This window comes from Vicugna pacos, chromosome 13 (genome assembly GCF_048564905.1).
Source record: "Vicugna pacos chromosome 13, VicPac4, whole genome shotgun sequence".
Classification (NCBI taxonomy): Eukaryota; Metazoa; Chordata; class Mammalia; order Artiodactyla; family Camelidae; genus Vicugna; species Vicugna pacos.
In genome coordinates this window covers 48,009,511-48,028,859 of record NC_132999.1, presented here as the reverse complement: position 1 = coordinate 48,028,859, position 19,349 = coordinate 48,009,511, and the positions used below count along the sequence as shown (strand labels likewise).

At 35.0% G+C, this 19,349-nt stretch overlaps 1 protein-coding gene and 1 pseudogene across 5 annotated transcripts in view; both read right to left on the bottom strand.

Moving 5' to 3' along the window:
- Window positions 1–18,393, bottom strand: part of EYA3 (EYA transcriptional coactivator and phosphatase 3) — an 86,323-nt gene extending 67,930 nt beyond the window's left edge. For all 4 annotated transcript variants that reach the window (XM_072974981.1, XM_006196862.4, XM_072974982.1 and 1 more), the window contains exon 1: window positions 18,271–18,393. The gene's annotated coding sequence lies outside the window, so the exon portion shown is untranslated. The remainder of the gene's footprint in view (window positions 1–18,270) is intronic.
- Window positions 760–1,350, bottom strand: LOC102529883 (bolA-like protein 3 pseudogene; annotated as a pseudogene). The gene has a single exon (XR_012079709.1). The product of XR_012079709.1 is annotated as a bolA-like protein 3 pseudogene (transcript).
- Window positions 18,394–19,349: the final 956 nt, after the last annotated feature.

The following is a 19,349-nucleotide window of genomic DNA, read 5'->3' as shown; positions in this document are numbered from 1 at the left end:
TTAAACAATTTGCCTGAGAATAATAGCAATAATGTTTCGAGTTAAAGCAGAAATAAAGCAAAGAGACTAAAGGATATTGGTGATGGCTGCACAACACTGTGAATGTAATATACCTGAATGTTACACTTACAAATGGTTAAAACTGTTAATTTTGCTATGCATATTTACAACAATAAAAAAATACAAAAAGACCCATGGGATTAGAAAGACTAAAATCATGCTCAAATCTTAAAAGTGCTTCTACGTAGAGAAAAACCATTATTTAAAATATATTGTCAGAAAAACTGAGTATCAATGTGGAGAAAAACATATCCACACCATACACTATGGGTAATTCTAAATATATGAAGAACTAAGTGTTTGAATAATTTTGGAGAAAACAGAATAGCATGTTTATCTCATCTGTGGGGAAGAGATACAATTTCGAGCAATGAAAGAAAGCACAAGCAACAAATCAACAGATCCAGTTATGTAAAATAGACTTCTATGCAGTGAAAAATAACAAATCTAAGATTAAAAGTGTATAACAAATGGAAGCAATACCCGCAATAATTATGATAGATAAAGCTTAATGTCTACAATATAAACCCAACCAAGTCAACATTTACCAATCAACTGTTAACTTGGCAAACAATGACTAACATACACATCCATCAAAAGACACAGACAGTTTAAGTAACCACCAAGATCAAATCAGCACTTGGGAAAAGAGATTCCCACTACTAGCTGAATACATTTTAACATTTTTAAGATAACTACTTCTTTTTTTTTTTTAGTTGTCTGTTGCCTTTAATTAACATCTAAATAGATAACATATTCTATAATTATATTATGGAAATGTCTATCAGCAAAATAGATAAAATTTTCGTTGGATGCCTATGAAAGAATGGTTATCAGTCAGATTCATCCAAGATTTAGCAGCAGCATCTACGCAGCCAGGGAGTGGTCAGTGTTTGGGGACGGAGGTAAATATCCGCAATCCATGCATGCCTTTGATTTCTTCTTTTAGTGCCTGATTTACCATCTGGTGCTGCTGGACAGTTCTCTTCTCCTTAAATTCTTCTGATTCTATATGAATCTCATACATTGCCCCACAGCCTCCTGAAATGTCGGTGACTTTGATAGCTGTAGCTCGAGGAAACTTTGAGAATTTGGGTCACCTTGAGCCCCCTCTCGGTCTGCGAGGCAAACATCCGCTGGGCACAGTGGAGAAGAGGAAGCCCGCGGGTCCCGCAGAGTAGAGGCGCCGCCGCGGCCGGGCTCCACGCCATGCCCGGCCGACGCGCCCGCCGCCCGAGCTAAGATAACTACTTCTTACCCATTAAATTTACAAAAATAAATCTAAACAACAAACCTAAAGTTATCTGGGCTATAATAAGAAATACTCAGGCAGAACTGGAAAATTGTATTTATCTTCAGACTATTCTTTGATTAGAGTATATAAGAGGTCATAAAATTGCCTGTGGCCTAAATAATTTTTCTTGGGCTTTCCCCCCAAAATTAATTAGAGGGGTAAAAAGCCAAAACTCTATTTTAAAAATTGAGTTAGTTTGTTGTTCACATAAATGAAAAATCAGTAACAACTATCACGTGGAGAATAATTTACCTATGCTGTAATTCTACTAGTGAACATTCAATATTAAAATGAAACTGTAACTTATTTCAATACAAGCTCATTTAAAAGATGAAAAAAACACAAGATTTTACATTAATTACCGCATCATAGTAATACTTTAAATATAGTTTGATAAGAATAAAAAACAGATACAAAGAGATACAATGTTGGATGTTTTAAGGTTTGAACAGTAAAATGTTTAAGTATATTCCTTTTAAAATGTTTCCACAAAAATGTTCCTTAAGACATTAAGTTAAAATTGGACATAAATCCTACACTCTTATTCTTTCCTTTTTCATCAGGAAAAAAATTTCAACTCGAGGGAGAAGCAATTTAAACTGCAGTAATCCTCCCTTACTCCCAAATCTTACAACACTACAGGCAGATTAATTTTCTTGCTCTGTTATCTCTTTCATAAGAAGTCAAGTTAGACCCTGCACACAAACCGAGGGTTGGTTCGCTTTCTGGTTCTGATCAAAAGTGTTGAACTCCCAAGAGTTAAAGAATTTGATATCGAAGACATTTCATATTTGCTTTTACTCTTTTGGACACAAATCACTAACTCCATGAATGCAAGAAAATATATAACATAAGATGCTACATTGAATATACAGTATTAGATTGAAAGAATTAATCCATATTTCACAGCTGAGTAAACTAAAACCACAGGTGAAGGCATTGCTTTATGAAGTTTTTAAGTAGCAGAATCAGCAGTGGAACCCAAGACTGAATTCCCTTTTCTGAAGCCTTCCCCTTATCCCTTCATGTAGAATTGAGCATGAGCTCCCTTTTAAAATTGCATTCCTAATATTACCTTAAGCCATTTATTCCTTTTCCTTCATTAAATCTCTAACTATTCTTTTACATTACTTTGACTTCATGGTCATGCTTTTAAATTTTAAAATGTTTTAAATTTAAAAACTCAAAACTTCTTTTCACTTGGTTAACTCGGACTTTAAGGACCTCCTAAAAATCCTACAATGAGATTCTTTTTTAATGCTACTTTTAAATTTCTTGTACAGCCTAGCAAAAATAATAATTTGATTTCTCTTTATAACCATGTTTTTAATTTATAGAGTACAGACTTTCATCTACAGTTAATAAAACAGGTAATTTTAATTATAAGGTATATTAAAGTTAATTATTTTTTGATTCTAGTTAGAGATGGGAGTCATGATTTTAGAAAAACAAAGTATCTCCTAACCTACTAAAACCATAAAATTATTAGTGGAAGAGCTTCCTGCTTCATTATTACTTACTAATTAAGAATGCTTCAAAACTACTTCTTTGACCTCTACTGTGATCTGTAAATCTGTCAGTGAACAATTTTGTTAAAACTACTAATTTTCCTTTGGTCCTAAAATTCCTGTGGAATCTTGATCCTAAATTCCACAATGGCAGAGACTACTTTCTTTATAATATCTGATAGTACACAGCAAGCAATCAATAAATACTTATTCAATCAAGCACAATTTCTAGGCTTTTGATTTCTCTAAACATTTACTTAAAACCAGTTCGTTAAGAACCTTCAGTACATTTAGAGGCACAAAAAATTCAAATCTTCACTTTTCCCATTTCTAACCAGGGATGCCTAAGTCCCAACTTTCTTTACAAGGTTTTGTTAACTGACTTGTGGAACATCATTTTGAAGTCTGTGTTAACTGAAAAGTTCCCTTCAAACAAAAGCAAGGAATGATATACTTTAAATCAAATTTCATTATCACATACATAACAAGGGATCACAGCATAGGTATTACTTACTTCGAGGTTAGAACTTAGGAACCCTTAGGTTTCTCTCCCTTAATAGGCTGAAGTTTTAAGTTAAGAAAGAAAGAAAAAAAGGGAGGGAGGGAGGAAGGAATGGGAGAAGGGAGGAGTGGAGGGGGAAGGGAGAGGGAGGAGGAGAGAGAGAGAGAAAGAAATCCCCTGCCCCAAACACACAGTTATCATGAAACATTTCTGGCCAAAGACAGGTCCACATCCTAATTCCCAGAACTCGTGAATGTTACCTTATCTGGAGAAAAAAAAAAGTCTTTGCAGATGTAATTAAGGATTTTGAGATGAGGAGATTATCCAGGATTATCTGGGTAGGCCATAAATGTCATCTCAAATATCATTACAAGATGAAGGCAGAGAGAAATGTAACACACACTGAGGAGAAGGCACATAAATATGGAGGCAGAGGTTGGAGTGATACGGCCAAAGAATGCTGGCGGCAACTAGAAGCTGGAAGAGGCCAGGAAGGGATTACCCCTAGAGCCTATCAAAGGAATGCAGCCTGCCCAACACCTTGATTTCAGACTTCTGGCCTTCAGAACTGTGAGAGACTAAATCTCTGTTGTTTTAAGCCTCCAAGTTTGTGGCAACTTATTACAGCAGCCATAGGAAATTAACACAAATAAAGAAGTTTACTTTGTTTTTCATTCATTTTTGCTATTACCTTTTGTTGGCCATCTGGTCACAGAATGAAATACATAATTGAAAACAAAGCTAGGAAATGAAGAAACGTATATAAATAAGGTAACAGAACATCACTATACATACAGCTGCAAAAATGCTTCCAAGCATTAAGGAGAAGGTAAACACAAAACACTAAAAAGCTTTCCAAGTAATTGGACAGGTTGCCTAGCAGAACTGTAACATAACGACAAAGTTAGCATTCTCCTCCTTTCACTCTGGGCCAAACTCTAAATTTATAGTGGAAGAAATTTCCAGGTAACAGTAAAACTGGTGGTCCCAGATGTTTCATTGATCTTGAGAAATCTTACTGATCCATCTAATGCGTTGAGAACAAACTCAAGAATTAGTATCTGTCAGATAGCACTTAAAATCAGCATATATATTATTTTTTATTTGCTTGGGGAAAAAAAATACTGCTAGAGTTAAACCTGAAAGATACACAAGTCCTCCTTTCCAATTGACCTTAACTACCAATCTTGGGCAAACTATGTCTTGAGATTAAAGCTCATATTCTTCCGTATTGATTTAAAGTTTCTATTTTGTGTTTCTTTCGTGATGTTATTTTGTGATATCTATAGAGTAGTATGCTTCTCCATAAAAGCATTTACTAAAAATTTAATTTTAAATTTTGTAACACTGTGTAAAGCACTGGATCAGAAACATTGACAAACAGATTACAGAATGACACTGGATAATCAGAATTTTTTTTCATTAGAAAAATGTGATTCTTCTAACTCAGCAAATGCCTTTTTGGAGGTTGGGGGGCATGTATTTCTTTCTTTGGGGCTCTTTTGTATGTCTTGACTAGAGCCCTAGAATTCTTTCCAAACACAAAATAGTCATAGACTATCTGAAACCAGAAGAAAAACACTAAAACAGGATATAGGGTAGAATATGCCAGGTGCTAAAATCAAATTCTGAAAGATATCATAATAACAGTGTGTTTTGGCTGCTGTCCATCAAAAATTCATGTCAGTGTTGAAAATGCTGTTTAACTAAACACTAAAATATATATATCAAATAGAATAAAAAATATAAAGGCTTGATTAATCTAACCGATAAAAGCTGTTAATGTTAACTTTAAACAAGTAAACAAGAAGAGTAAATTTTATTTTTTTAGGTTGTTTTTGTTTTGTTTTTCCCGTTAACAGAGGCACTGGGGATTGAGTCCAGGACCTTGTGAACACCAAGTTCGTGCTCTACCGCTGAGCTATATCCCCACCCAAGAAGAGTAAATTTTAGAAACTTTTTCTTTCTCTTGATTAAGCCTCTTAATTGAAACAATTTTTCCAGACACTTTCTATTATTTTCTGGTTGGTCAAAAAGGAACTGAATCTACAGAGGTCAGCAATCTCAAATTCTGGAATCTCCCCTGAATGTAACTCAAAAAGGACAATATACATATTATATTTAATCACTAAAAGCAAAGTACATGCTTTCCAAATGACCTTCAGAGTAATGGTATGAAGTTTTTAAAAAATAATATTTTAATTTAAATTGCATTAAATATATAAACAAATTTAGGGGAAAATGACAAGTTTACAATATTGACTTCCACTTCCCCTAAGAGCATAGTACAGAATTTCCAATTAAGCTTTTTAAAAAATGTCTCTTAGTAGATCTGCCACATTTATGTTGGTATTTCATCTTTTTGTTTATTATATTTTTCAATATATGCTCTAAAGAAGTTACTTTTTATAGATAGGAATGCTGTTGATATTAGCACAAGAATTTTGTAAACTCCCATGTTACCAAAGTCTCTTATTGTTTCTAATAATGAGAATAGTAAGATGGTTGATTGTTGAGTTTCGTGTATATATTTTCCCCTTCTGAATAAAAATAGTTCCTGTTTTCCCTACATTAACCTCTTCATTTCTTCTTGCCTAATGATACTGGCTTACACCTCCACTATAATATTATGTAACAGTGCTAACTGTTGCGCCTCCTTTTCTTGTTCCTCATATTAATAAGCATACATCTAGCACGCCACTACTAAGAATGATACTGGTAATGGTTTGAAATAAGTTTTTTCTTAATTATGCTAAATAAGAACTCATCAATTTTAATTATACAGAGAATGTTTGTCAGGAACGGGTATTAATTTGGACGCTTTTCTGGCATTCAAAAAGATGACCCTATGGTTTTTCTCTCATAAATTAATACACTATATTAATAGATTTTCTAATACTGAAAACCATATATGCATTTATTTCAGAGATGAAACCCTTGGGTTGTAGAATGTTATTTTCAAGTAGTGTTGAATCTGTTTTCTAGAACTGAATTTTATATGTCCAATAATCGCCTCTAATTGGTTTCAATGAACACCTTGAGGAGGAAAGGGCTGTTTGTATACAGTGAGCTCCCAGTCAGGTCAAATACAGTCTTGCAGATGAAGTCTTTCAAGGAGCAGATAGGTAAAATAATGACAATTGTTTGCGAATAGAGCTCTGAAGGTGCTCCAGTCTTGTTCTGCCCCTTCCAGGGGCTTCTAGGCTGCTTGTTTTCACCATAACTGGGGCTGCTGGGTTTCAAAGCTACTGTGGAGCTGGAGAGAGGAGGATGGGAACAACGCAAGTTAAAACACTGCAAAGTTCACTGTTTCTGTTGAGATTCAGCCACATTTCTTGAATTAATGTTCAGATTGCTGCAAGCCTGTGGTTACTTGTCAGAGTTCTCAAAGGGTTGATTCCGACTATTTTTGCCAATGTTTTCATTGCTTTTATGGAGAATTTTCAGAGGTTCCTACTCTGCCATTATTGTTGACATCCTCTGCATCTGAACTGAGAAACTCCTTCAGCTCAATCTTTATACTTACTAATTTGCTATTCAGTCTATTTTTCTGATTTTAAAAATTTCAATACTTACATTTCTTATTTCCTCTGAAATTACTAATAATGCTTATCTTTAAAATTTCCTTCAGTTTATACGATTCACTATTTCCTTCAGTGTTGGTTTATTTACTATGTCTCACAGTATTAATTTTCCTTAAATGGCTGATAAATCTAAAGTATTAGTTCTTATTTGTAGTTGGGAATTTCACACTAAACAGTTTTTCCTCAGAGTGGATGAGAATCTTTGTTCATCAGCTGCCATATGCAGGATCCATTTATACACATTCACTTCTAGTGACTACGGAAGAGGGGTGAAATACACAGTTAGGCTGTGTCTTCAGGTAACTTGCTTTCTGGATGTGAATCCGTCTCTTCTGAACACCACATAATATTAGAGAGTAATCTGGTCTCCTATGCCAGGACTCTCACTTTAGAGAGCAACTATCATAGCTTTGTCCTGGGGAGAAACACTGGAGTTAGCTATTCACTTTGCTTGTTTCCTCTCCTTTTGTGATGGAAGTCTATAGTTACTTCAGGCTGTGCCTGCTTCTCCTTCTAAACTCAAAATTCATTTATTCATTTGCAAAATACTTATTGAGTGTCTACTATGTGCCAGGCACTAGTTTAGATACTGGGAACTGAGTGATGAACATGTCCTCAGCCTCAAGGAGCTTATATTCTAATAAGAAGATAAGCAAATACATAAGGTAATACAACTTCACAGAGTAAAAAAGTACTCTGGAAAATAAAACAAAGTAAAGAATTGAGCTTGACTATAGGGGACTTATTTCAGATTGGGTGATAATTTCTCCGAGGTGGTAACATTTCAGCAAAGATTTGAATAATGAAAAGGAGAGAGTTATAAGATGTGAAGGAAGGCTTTCAGAAGGAAACAAGTGCAAAGAAACTGGAAGGATAACATCTTGGCGTGTTTGAGAAATAGCAAAAAGGCCAATGATAGCAAGTAAATAAATGCTAGGAAATGAGGCCTGAGAAGAAGGCAAGGGCCAGATCACACACAGCCTTGAAACACACAATACAGAGTTTGGGGAGGTAATGAGTGCTTCAAGCAAAAGAATGACATGATTTGATTTATACACACTAAATGCCACAGGGAGAAGAGACTATAAGGAAAGCCATATGTTAGGAAAAGCATATATTTGGAAAGCATTTCTCTGGGCTTTATCCAGGCGACAAACACCAGATGCTCAAGAGCAAGGGCCAGAAAACTGATGACTGCTCCAGGTATCTTTCCATTCTTTATATTTGTTTACTTGGAGTCTGATACATTTCTGAACCTTCTACATATAATTCCAGCTGTGATTTCTTCTCAAAGTTTCTCTATCAATCCAATTTCACTGTTTCCTCTCTTTTAAAAATTCACTTAAGTCTCATCAGCTGATGACAACCTTTCTCAATCAACTACCTTTTAAAAAAGGTAACTACTTATCGAGCTTACCTACTAACATAACCACTCAGTCCTTTTTACTTAAGAGTCATGCTGAAGTAGACACACATATTCAGAAGACCTACATTCAGCTTACCTCCCTTAAGGCTCCCTTTAAAATAACCCCACGAGAGCCTCACCTCTCACAATTCAGGCATCAGCGCAAATCACATTTCTGTGGCCAGAAAAACTGCAAACAACTATACCTTCTCTGATGGACTTTCTGCAGACAGACAAAGCCATCACCATGCTGGTTAACTCCCTCCATAAATAAACAACCTAGCCAACTGACTGTGGTAAAGTTGGTAAATTCTTAAGGCTACTTTATTTGGGAGGCATGACTGACCAACATATCACGGTATTGTCAGCTGTAGGAATATTTACAGTAACTTTAGACTAAACAGAATACTATCAAGAACTTACTGAGAATGAATTTTTTAAAAATACATTTAGGCTGTACCAAGTTCTTAATAGGAAAAATATTTTATCAGGAATAGAAGAATTGTTTTTACAATTTCTAATATTACTTCTTGGAAAATCATCTTTTGAATTTGTCTATAAAACAATCTTTAAGAAAAATTAACACAAACTTTTCCCCACAAGCTTCCAATAAAACTGGGATATGTTCCACAGGAAAAATTTCAAAACCACAATAAAAAGTATTGAGAAGGAATTGGTTAATCTGAATTAGACATGTCACAGAGAGTTTAGTAATAATCCAACAGTCTTCCACTACATTCTTTCCAAACCCTCTCTGGACCTCTCTTCAGGTTTTAGAAACTCATCAGTCACAAAGCACAAGAATTTCTTTAATGCATAGAGACTCAGACTCCACAGAACTCTCAGTCTCCAAAACTTATCTCCATCCTCCTTTAATCTGAAGTCAACATTTATAAGAGAATCACATTTTTTTCTGTAGGTGCTATGGCCTGACACATGATTTACTCCAACATGAATATTCTATAAATGTGTTGCTTCCAGTTACATAGAAAAATTTATACCCTATTCTATTTTCTAAAGTCAAAATTCTATATAGCATTTTATATCTATATATGACATCTATCAATCCGCTCTCTAACAGCCAGGCAAAATTTACTATACACTATATTAAGAGAATGAAGTCTTGAAATGTATGTCTTTAGCTGTCAGAAGAACTTTATCTAGGTTCAGTTCTTTTATTAATGTTTTATTTCTCCAACTTTATTTACTCTTTCAAAAATCCATCAGCCCAAACACCATCATCAATAATTTCAGTGCCATCATTTTGGTACAGAAAGGGAAGAACAGTGAAGGAAGTTTGTTTTTGTTTTTTTTTTGAAGTACGTTTTAACACTTGTTATTTTACCCTTTTCAACATAACTCATCTCTGTAAGAGGCAGGTGTGGCAAGCCTGGAGCATTAACGCTGGAGTCTGACTACTTAGGTTCAAATCCCACTTCTAACACTGATGAATGGTGTGGGAGCTTAAAATGAATTATTTAACTTTTTTCTGGGCCTCATTTACTTCATCAAAAAAATGGGGAAAATAATAATAGTGTCTTTCTCATAAGCTTCTCATAGGTTTAAATGAGTTAATATATGTAAAGCTCTTAGAATACTGCCTGGCACATAGTAAGCATGATATAATTGTTTATTAAGGAAAAATAAAATAAATAAATATTTAAGGTACAAGACAGACAGACTCAGGAAAGAAATCTGGTCTTAAGTGAAAGTCAATTCACTAACTAGCTCCTCTTAGTTTTTCAAAGTGTAAACCATTAAAGTTATTAAGGGTCAAGTCCAAATAACAAGAGACCCCTATGTAAGTTTAAACAAGTTGTAGTTCTGACACCCTTTGTCACTGGCTTTGATTCCAAATATCTACATAAGAGCTTTCCCTCCAAATCCTCAAGGAAAGCTGTTTTCAAATTCCTGGGCAATAAAACATTGAATGTCAATCACTTCTTATTATTTAGCAAATATGCAGAAGTCATCATGGTCACAAATACCTTTAGGAGATTCAACTGTCAGTTGTGAGTTATTAATAGTTAACATTTATGGAATGCTTCTTATGCATCAGGCACCATTCTAAGCACTTTACATATATCAACTCTTAATCCTCTCAATAAGCCTAAAAGATAGGTACTATTTATTATTATTACCATTTTACAGATGAGAAAACTAAAGTACAGAGAGTAAGTTGCCCAAGGTTATAAACTTACCAACCGAGAATTTAAGCCCAGGCAGCCTAGCTTCAAAGCCTGAGGTCTCAAACCACAGCTACACGCCACAGTACAGAACATCATAGACAGGACTGATGATTTTTAAAAGCTGACCAAGCTAAAAATGTATGCTATGCCATGCTACAGTCACCAATAGCCAGAACTCACAAGCCAGGTAATGAGAAGATACTAAGAAGGCAAGTTTTTTTCTTTATCCTTTCTCATTCTCATTCTTCTCCAAGGCTTCCCAAGTAAATATGAATTAATACATGTGAAATGCTTTAAATAGTGCCTGACACATAGTAAGTGGTCATTTCGTGTTAAGAGGTGGTAGTGGTAAAAATAGTAGCATATGCCTGCTGACCCTGCCTCACTCTAATAGCTGTGATATGCCAGGAACTACTGGTATCTCTACCATCTTCTTTCCTTTGTGATTACCGGAAGTGAATCGGGATAATATAAATACATACAGCCCACTGTAACAAACTAATGACTCTCTAGTCGTGTTACTTTCACCTGACCATTTACACAGGAGCAAACTGCTTCACTCCTTGGTTCGCTTTTCTTGGTCTACAAAGACTGGATTAGGGCCAGAAAAAAGCAGAATAAAGTAGCTTTGTAACCTCTTGACTAGTTGCCAAGAGTAGAAGCAAAGTTTGTGAACAGCAACTTAATCAAACTAAACTTTGACTGGTAGGTGGAAACCGGCAAAGGATTCTAACGACAGAAGCTCTGTATATGACCAAGCATTTTCAACCACATGATTTTGTATTATTTATTATAGTTTTTAAATGATGTACCCAGAGACAGTAAAGAAAAAAGGTGACAGCAACAATAATCAGGGCAACAGGGTCCCCCTCTCTCACCTGTTCTGCACAATTATTTAGGTTAAAAGCTTAAAAGAATCAAGATACATTTCAGAGAAAAAAAACTAACAAACCCAAGCAATTCCAAAAGGACCATATTGGAAAAAATTTAGCAGTCACTAGAATTTTTCAAACTGCAGGTACAACACATTAATAGTGGAAATAAACAACAGTTTATTCTGCATGAAATGCAATAAAACAAAATAGGACAAAAAATATTACAATGCATCATGAATAGTAAAGACAAATATTGTTTCACAAAACTTGTTTCAATATTAATATGTACACATATGTGTATAAGTACTGGGTAACAATGAAAAATGCATCTCATAGTGGGTTGTGATAAAAAAAAATTTTGAATGCCATTTTACCAGAAACTTTTTTTAAAGAACTATCCAGTTAAAAGAGAGGAAAATATCCACTCAAGTTACATATGAAACAACATTCAGAGTTTTAGTGGTTCTCTAAATTATAGTTTTTTAAAGGCAAGCCTCTGAAAATGAAGAAAAAAGAAAAAGGAAACCATTGGGGTAAAAATCAATAGTTTAAAAAAATTATTCCAAATAAACAACAATTTCGCAGAATGAGAGGTATTGACACTAAATATATACTAACAGAAGATTCATAGAAATGAGATATAGCAAAGATTTTCAGTTCATCTAACTATTAAATGCCACACCAATGACAGATGGTCTATTCTCTGTAAAATCTCTAGTACTCACTCTCAAGAACACGTATTCATCAGTGTTATATAATCACTGTTTTCTAACCTATAGCAAGTAAGAACTCGTGGAAGGAAAAAACAGATTTGAAAAATTCAGTGAAGGAATAAAGCACTGATTATTAGTAGATGTTTTTTTAATAAGATACATATGTACTATTTTTTAATCCTAAAATAATCCCTAAATTCTGAAATATTCTAAGAAAAAATCATACATATATTTCAGAGTATCCTGTTGGTAAAGAGAAAGATTATCATAGTAATATCATCAGCCTAGTAGGAAAAAATTAACATCATTGTGCTAAATTAAAACACCCTCTTATTTTGAAAAAAGGAGGACCAGCAGGTGAATCTGACCTAAATCTTTTTCAACTACTATGGAAACTAAAGAATAAAGTTCAATTCCACCTAAGAGCTAATCATTTTAATTTATTCCCATAGTAACAGTGCTGATAGCAACAAACTACCAATGTTCCTAAATTCGGTGATTGCTACATTATTAAATCTCAGGTGAGTGTAAACTACTGAAATTTTAGAAAATAAACTGATTATCAAACCCACAAATAAAAGTGTTGCTTTTGAAACAAAAATCAAATGTTTAAATCTAAGTAAAGAACATTCTAAATACCAAGTAAATCATCATAGCAAAACTTACACTTCAGTTCAATAACAATACTTCCCTGACAAAAATTTAAAAACTCAAGACAAAAGCTACAATAAAAATAGTCTAATTATTATGTCTGAATTAATAAGGGGAATGTTAATATATTAGAAGTAAAATAAGTAGAATCCCTTACCAGTGTCACTTCTTACCAGAAATAATTGTAGTTTTTCCTGTTAACCAGATTCCATGATTCGCAACTGTTTTCAAAATACCCAGAAAAATAACTTCTCATCAAATCTAAGTCCAAGACTCTTGAATTAAACTGCACCTCAACTAACATAAAACCATCTCCTTCCTTTAGAGATGCAACAAAATTTTTTATTTGGAAATAATAAAAGTACAAAATAATAATATTAATATGATTAATAATACTCTAAATGACTAATAGCATTTTTAATTTGAAAGGAATTGGTTTATGAAAGTACACCTCCTCTTTTCAAAAGTAAAAATAAAAACACTAATTTAAATATATCACTGTAAACATGGTAGTCCTGAAGAGATGGATGCATTTAATTTTGCACAAACTTCCAAATTTGGAAACGAGATTAGAGGTAAGTCAGAAATTTCAGTTTTAAGTCTTCTGTTTTATATGTCAAAGTTGATAAATTCATATTAGGGACAGTAAGATTTCAGAGTTTAAGACTATTTCATAAACTTAGGTACTATTATGCAGATCAAAGAAAAGGAAAAAAATTAACATCAAGGGGTAAACATTTTAGCAATATATAATGCATTTTATTAAGCATATTGCCTTTTCTCCAAATACCTCAAAAGTAATGAACTTTCATATGATCTTTTTTTAAAGAGGTAAGGATATGGCCCTGTTTTGCTTTCTTAATGTATGGTTTTTGCTATCTAAGAAACCTAGGTAGTAAAGGGTTTGCAATTTGCCTTATGCCAGCATTTATTAAAAGGCCAGGTAAACACCTCCCCCGTAAGGTTCCCGACCAAAAGCAGTTATTTTGTGTTTCAGAGAAATTGGATTTTTAACCTATAATGAAAGAAATTACTAAACTAGTAGAACTTTGTACAAACAACAGGTCATGAACTCAGGAGCCAAAAAGACTAAGTTCAAATCCAGCTCTCCTGCTAACTAGCTGTGTTACTCTGGGCAAATTATGTAACTTCTGTGCCTTAGTTTCCTCAGTTTTAAATGGAGGTAAGAATAGTACTTATTTCATATGGTTGTAAGGATTAGTGAGTTAAAACTGTATGTAAACCACTCAGGGTAATTCCAGGCACGTAGTAAATACTATGTAAAATGTGCTTTTTAAAAATTACTGTTTACCACTACAGATTTTTACAGTTCACCTATGAAAAAGTTTCCCAAATGAAAATTATCTAATTGTACCTAAAAACAAAGAACATGACTTTATATTAATTAAGCTGTGATACAGATTATCAAATAATGATAGGAAATTTCTAAGTGTTTTGAAAACAAAAGAAAAATCATAAAATCTAGTTTCAAAATTCATTTACCATTGTACTGATTAGAAGTGACACTTTCTTAGGATTACAGCTTATTTTAATTCTAATTATGTTGTATTTTTTTCTTACACCATGATGATGCAGGTTAAGTCTTAATATGCACAAATAAAATCAAATTAAAAATTTAAGTGTAAATATCAGCCCTGTATAATGTCACCTAGTTCACATGAATGTCTGTACATGTATTATTATGACTGTACAAAGTAGGTATCAAAAAGAAATTTGCTGAAAGAAACGTATTACAAAGATTATTGCTAATTATTTTCTAGGGTGAATAAAAACAAATTAATTAGTACAACTATTAACCCAGCTAATAAGATGAATGAAGTGCATCCAACACAATCTGTAGCAAGATCTTTAAAGATTATTAAGCACTGACTGCCTTGGGCTGATATGTTAACTTACTTACAATAAGTCAGCACTATTTACACATTTCTTTTTCTGAAGAATATTACTATATATTTAAAAGGGAAAAATAGCAAAAATAAACTGTGTGAAGCCCGTATTCCATGTATCTTTTAAAATATACTATAAATAACAGAGATAATGCCCTGATTATTTCTACATTTAATAATTAGATACCCTAGGACTTAGGTTGATGGGATCAAGTAAAATTATCAAGATGATGATGTGGCTGCTATTCCATTGTTTGTTTTCTGCCAATAAAACATATCAGTAAGGCAGTTTATAGCTTAAACCATATATTATGTACAAAAACATACACCTGTATTTTAAGTTAATCAACATATAGAAAGTCCACTTTACTTTAAATATAACAATTCAACCCCTTGGTATAAACCAGTTAAATGAATGCATGGGAAAAATAAACTACTCCTAATATTCTTAAATACATTTTGAACTATTTCTATGTTAACTATTCTATGTTGAACTATTTTGAACTATTCTTTCTCCAATAAATCATGCATAAGTTAAAGTATCCCATTGTTATATGCAGAACACAAAAATCTTTCAGACGAACAACTACGAAAAGAGATGTCCTATACGCCTTTTGTGTGTGAGCAAAACAAATGAAGAATGAAGTCATTTTGTGGCTTAGGCAGATCACAAAACCCATCGTACCACAAGGTACAAATGGCAAGGACATGGTGAAAGTGTAAAACTTTTGAATTTTTAAAACTGAATTTTCCTTAAAACATATCTTAGTGTCCAAGGATAGAAACTAAACCATGTAAAACAAAGTACAGTATCAAGTAAAATGACAAAAACTAATGAAAAAAATCAAATCAAAACAAAATAAAAAACCTGGTATGAAACTAATATGCAGAAATGTACTTTAAATTGAGCCCTCAGGGTTACAAACTAAGACCTCACCAAACTAGAGCTGAAACTCCTACAGAAAACCAACAGTGCTTCCTCTCCTGAGTTTTTTTGTTGGTTTGTTTGGCAGCTTGGTAAGAGGTGCGGCTTCTCAGTAATTAGAAAGTCTATCAGTGTTCTGTACGAAGAACAGAACCATGAACACAACTGCTTTAATGAGACTATAGGAAGTTCGTCCACGTAAGGGCTTTTATGTGGAATTTATATCATAATAGACGAAAGTGGTTTTAGAAAAAAAGAAAGAGACTCCCTAACACTTTTCAACTTCTACTTCTGTACAACATAGTTTCTTTCTGGAGTCCCCCTTGAAGGCAAAATGACTTCAGCCCTGATTTTTAAAATCTGTCACAAATTTTTTTTCCTAAAATTTTCATTCCTATGACATAAACTTACTGAAATGAACCACTAAATAGTATATTGTGCTCTCCAGCCTACAGCTTTGAAAGAACTAAAATCCATTTCCCTAAGTGTATATACAGAACTTCTCTATTTGTGAAAAATGACCTTGGAAAAATCACCACCAATTCTTTAAATCCTGATTTCCATATTTTGTAAAATGAAAGTGTAAGATTGAAAGCTACGGTTCTCTTCAGCTGCAAACTACAGAAATCAATCTAGGTTCTAGACTTAGACATGCTTAAGAAATAAAAAATTTGGAAATAAACAACACTGTAACTCAACTATACTTTAATAAACACTTCTAAGAACTTTAATTTTTAAAAAGTTCAGAAATTAAAAAGGTTGAAAGAGGGCCTTCCATCAATCCAAATATAGGTCTATCTACAGTTTCCATGACTTTAAAAAAAAGATCCACCAACTTGGAGGTAAGAAGTAGTTAGAGTGTGAGCTCATACTCATTGGGGTTCATTTTTAAGGATGGGATGGGGTTACTTTTTAAGGATGTTAAGGCCAGGTTGAACAGGAGCCAGGAGGTACAAAAGGGCTTCCCTCACCAGTTAGGTAAGTCCTGAAAGCCAACCAGAAGGGTCATTCTTTGTGGCTTCTAGGACTAATATGGCCAAGCTCCAAAGTCCTTTGCTAAAAATAGCTGAAGGGATCAGCCCAATTATGGAATAAGCCAAGGTCTATGCTATGCTCACATATAATATACATAATGGGAAAGACTTTTCTATAACTCAGCAGTCAAACGAAAAGCAGATGCTAAAAGTTGTATTTATTCCGTTCACTGAAGTACTAAATTTTAGAACACAATTCACGATTACAGAAACTGATCACACAAAAACATCTGCAATCAAATGCTAGACATACACCAAAAACATTAGAAAGACAAAAATAAAAATTATCTAACTCTGTGCCTCTAAAAATACCTCAGATCACAAAATTTGAGAAACAAGACATTAACCATTATTAAAATCAACCCCTCACTTTCGAGATGATTAAAAGCCTACAGAGAAATTAAAGCTTCAAAATGAGAAAAAAAAAGTTTTAAGACTAAGGTGAAAACAATAAAGAAAAAAAAGTCAGAAGAATATGTTAAGTAATAAAGTGCTCCAATGTCTGGTTTATGGAGAAACAGGAAGAAAAATAGAAGCGCTGTCAGTACAGTAAAAACGAAGAAACAATATATAAGAAGCAAGGTTAAAAATACACACGCACGCTGAGTTCAACTAAAGATGTACTTTGAAATTACTACAGTAAACTCTTTAGCAGAAAACGTTTCAGTTTAACAGCATACTAAAATTTTTGTCAATAAGCTTATTTATCTGGGGCAAATAATCTCCCGAGAAACTCTGCCCTCTGTCATAGCAACTATCCCATGCAGAAAACAGAGCTGATCGTCCCAGAACATCCGCATTTTTGCCCCAGCTGTGCATATCCATTCTCTTGGGATAGAGAACACAAAAATGACAGGACGTCCTCATGGCCTGTCAATTAACAAGATTACACAAGCTCAATTGCTAGCAGTTCCGTGTGCCTGCCACCTGTTAGCCTGCTTTAGAGAAAGGCCCCCAAACTGTGCTCCAGCGAAGAACTGGGAACGCCTTTGTTGTTCCCTAACTACGGAAGTTACCAGAGTTCAGTCTAACCCAGCGCTTTAAGGAAAACATCCCCCTGGGCGTAAATCTGCCCAGATTGGGGCTTAGGCAAAAGCCTCCTTTAGCTAAGAAAAGGCGGGAGAACCCCAGGGGAGGCGCAAATGCCACCTACTCATCCTGGGAGGTGTTAGGGGTCAAAGGCGAGGAAAGCTAGGGGATCAGGACCTCGGATCCAAGAAAGAGAGACAGGCTGTTTCGTAGTGCAGCAGCGTGAGCACGAGGACGTGGGCCGTCCTGGTGGGTAAAAGCGAGATCCCGGGATCAGGGGTCGGGGAAGTGAGGGCAGGGGCAAAATAGAGAGGCAGTGGCTTAAGAAAGCGCTAAGGCGAAAGGCAAGAAACCAGGGCTTTTTAGGGGCAGATAAGGTTGAGGAAAAACAGTGAGGCGAGAGGTGAGCGGCGACGAGACAGACTCAGCCGGTGTGGGGGAAAGAAATGAGGTGAGCTCAGGAAGTACTGCAGGGACAAGGGACAGGCAAAGAGAACCCCCACCCGCAGGGACGGGGACAGAACTCTTGACCTGTCCCTCTACAGGCTGTACTCGACCGGCTGCACTCAGACCATGTCCGCGACGGAGACTCACCCAAAGGCTACAGAGGCCCCAGGGCAGGACATGGGGGCCAGTCCAGACCCACAGCAGAATCAGGCGGCTGGAGGAAACGGCGGCGTTAACGTAACCCGGATGCGCATCCCTAGGAACCGGAAGTCGGCGGCCAGGGTCATCACACCATCCACACCTCGTTCCGCCAGAAGCCTCGCGGCGCATGTGTCAGGCCTAGACCCCGCCTACTCCACCGCCCACGGGAGCCCCGCCCCTGGTTACGCCCCGCTCGGCTACTCTGTGGTGCTTGGTGCGACTGGGCTGGTTCTTGCTGTCCCCGGGTCTTGGTACCACTGGGGCACAAGCAACTCTGGTTACAAACAGACAAACAAAAAAGCCAACTCAACACTCATTTTTCAAGATTTTTTTAAAATGCATGGAATCCCTATCTCCCTAGAGAGAGCATGAAATGTTGGATGTATTTGGTAGATTTAGAAAAATTATGGGAGAAAGAATGGGAAGTTTTGGAAGACACTTTGAGGGGAGGCTAGCCCAAGGTGATGTTTTTAATCCCCAATATTAGTTTATTCCTAATATTGTGTTGAGCTTAACTTCTATTTCATGCACATTATTTTATATAATAATTTTAATCAGAAACATAATTTTTAAATGCTTCATTAAGTTTCTACCCCCATATGGGCAAGGAGCAGGGTTGAATTCAGGTTTCATGAGGGCCTGAAGTTTATTCAATTTGGGGGCTCTCTTTAAGGAAATCCATAAAACAAATACAATGTTAGGTATAAAAATAAATCTCTAGCAGGGAGGGTATAGCTCAGTGGTAGAGCGCAAACCTAGCATGCCCGAGGTGCTGGGTTCAATCCCCTGTACCTCCTCTAAAAATAAACCTAATTACCTACTCCTCCCGCCAAAATAAAATGATTAGATAATATAATAATAAATAAGTAAAATATTTTTAAAATTAATCTTTAGAATGAGAGATCACAAGTTAAAATTTTTCTTAATTTCACAAAAGACAGAAAATCCAGAAAAATTAAACACTATTAATTAACTGATACACCTCTAAAGTATTTTCTTCCCTTCTTTTTTTGGCTGTACCTTCT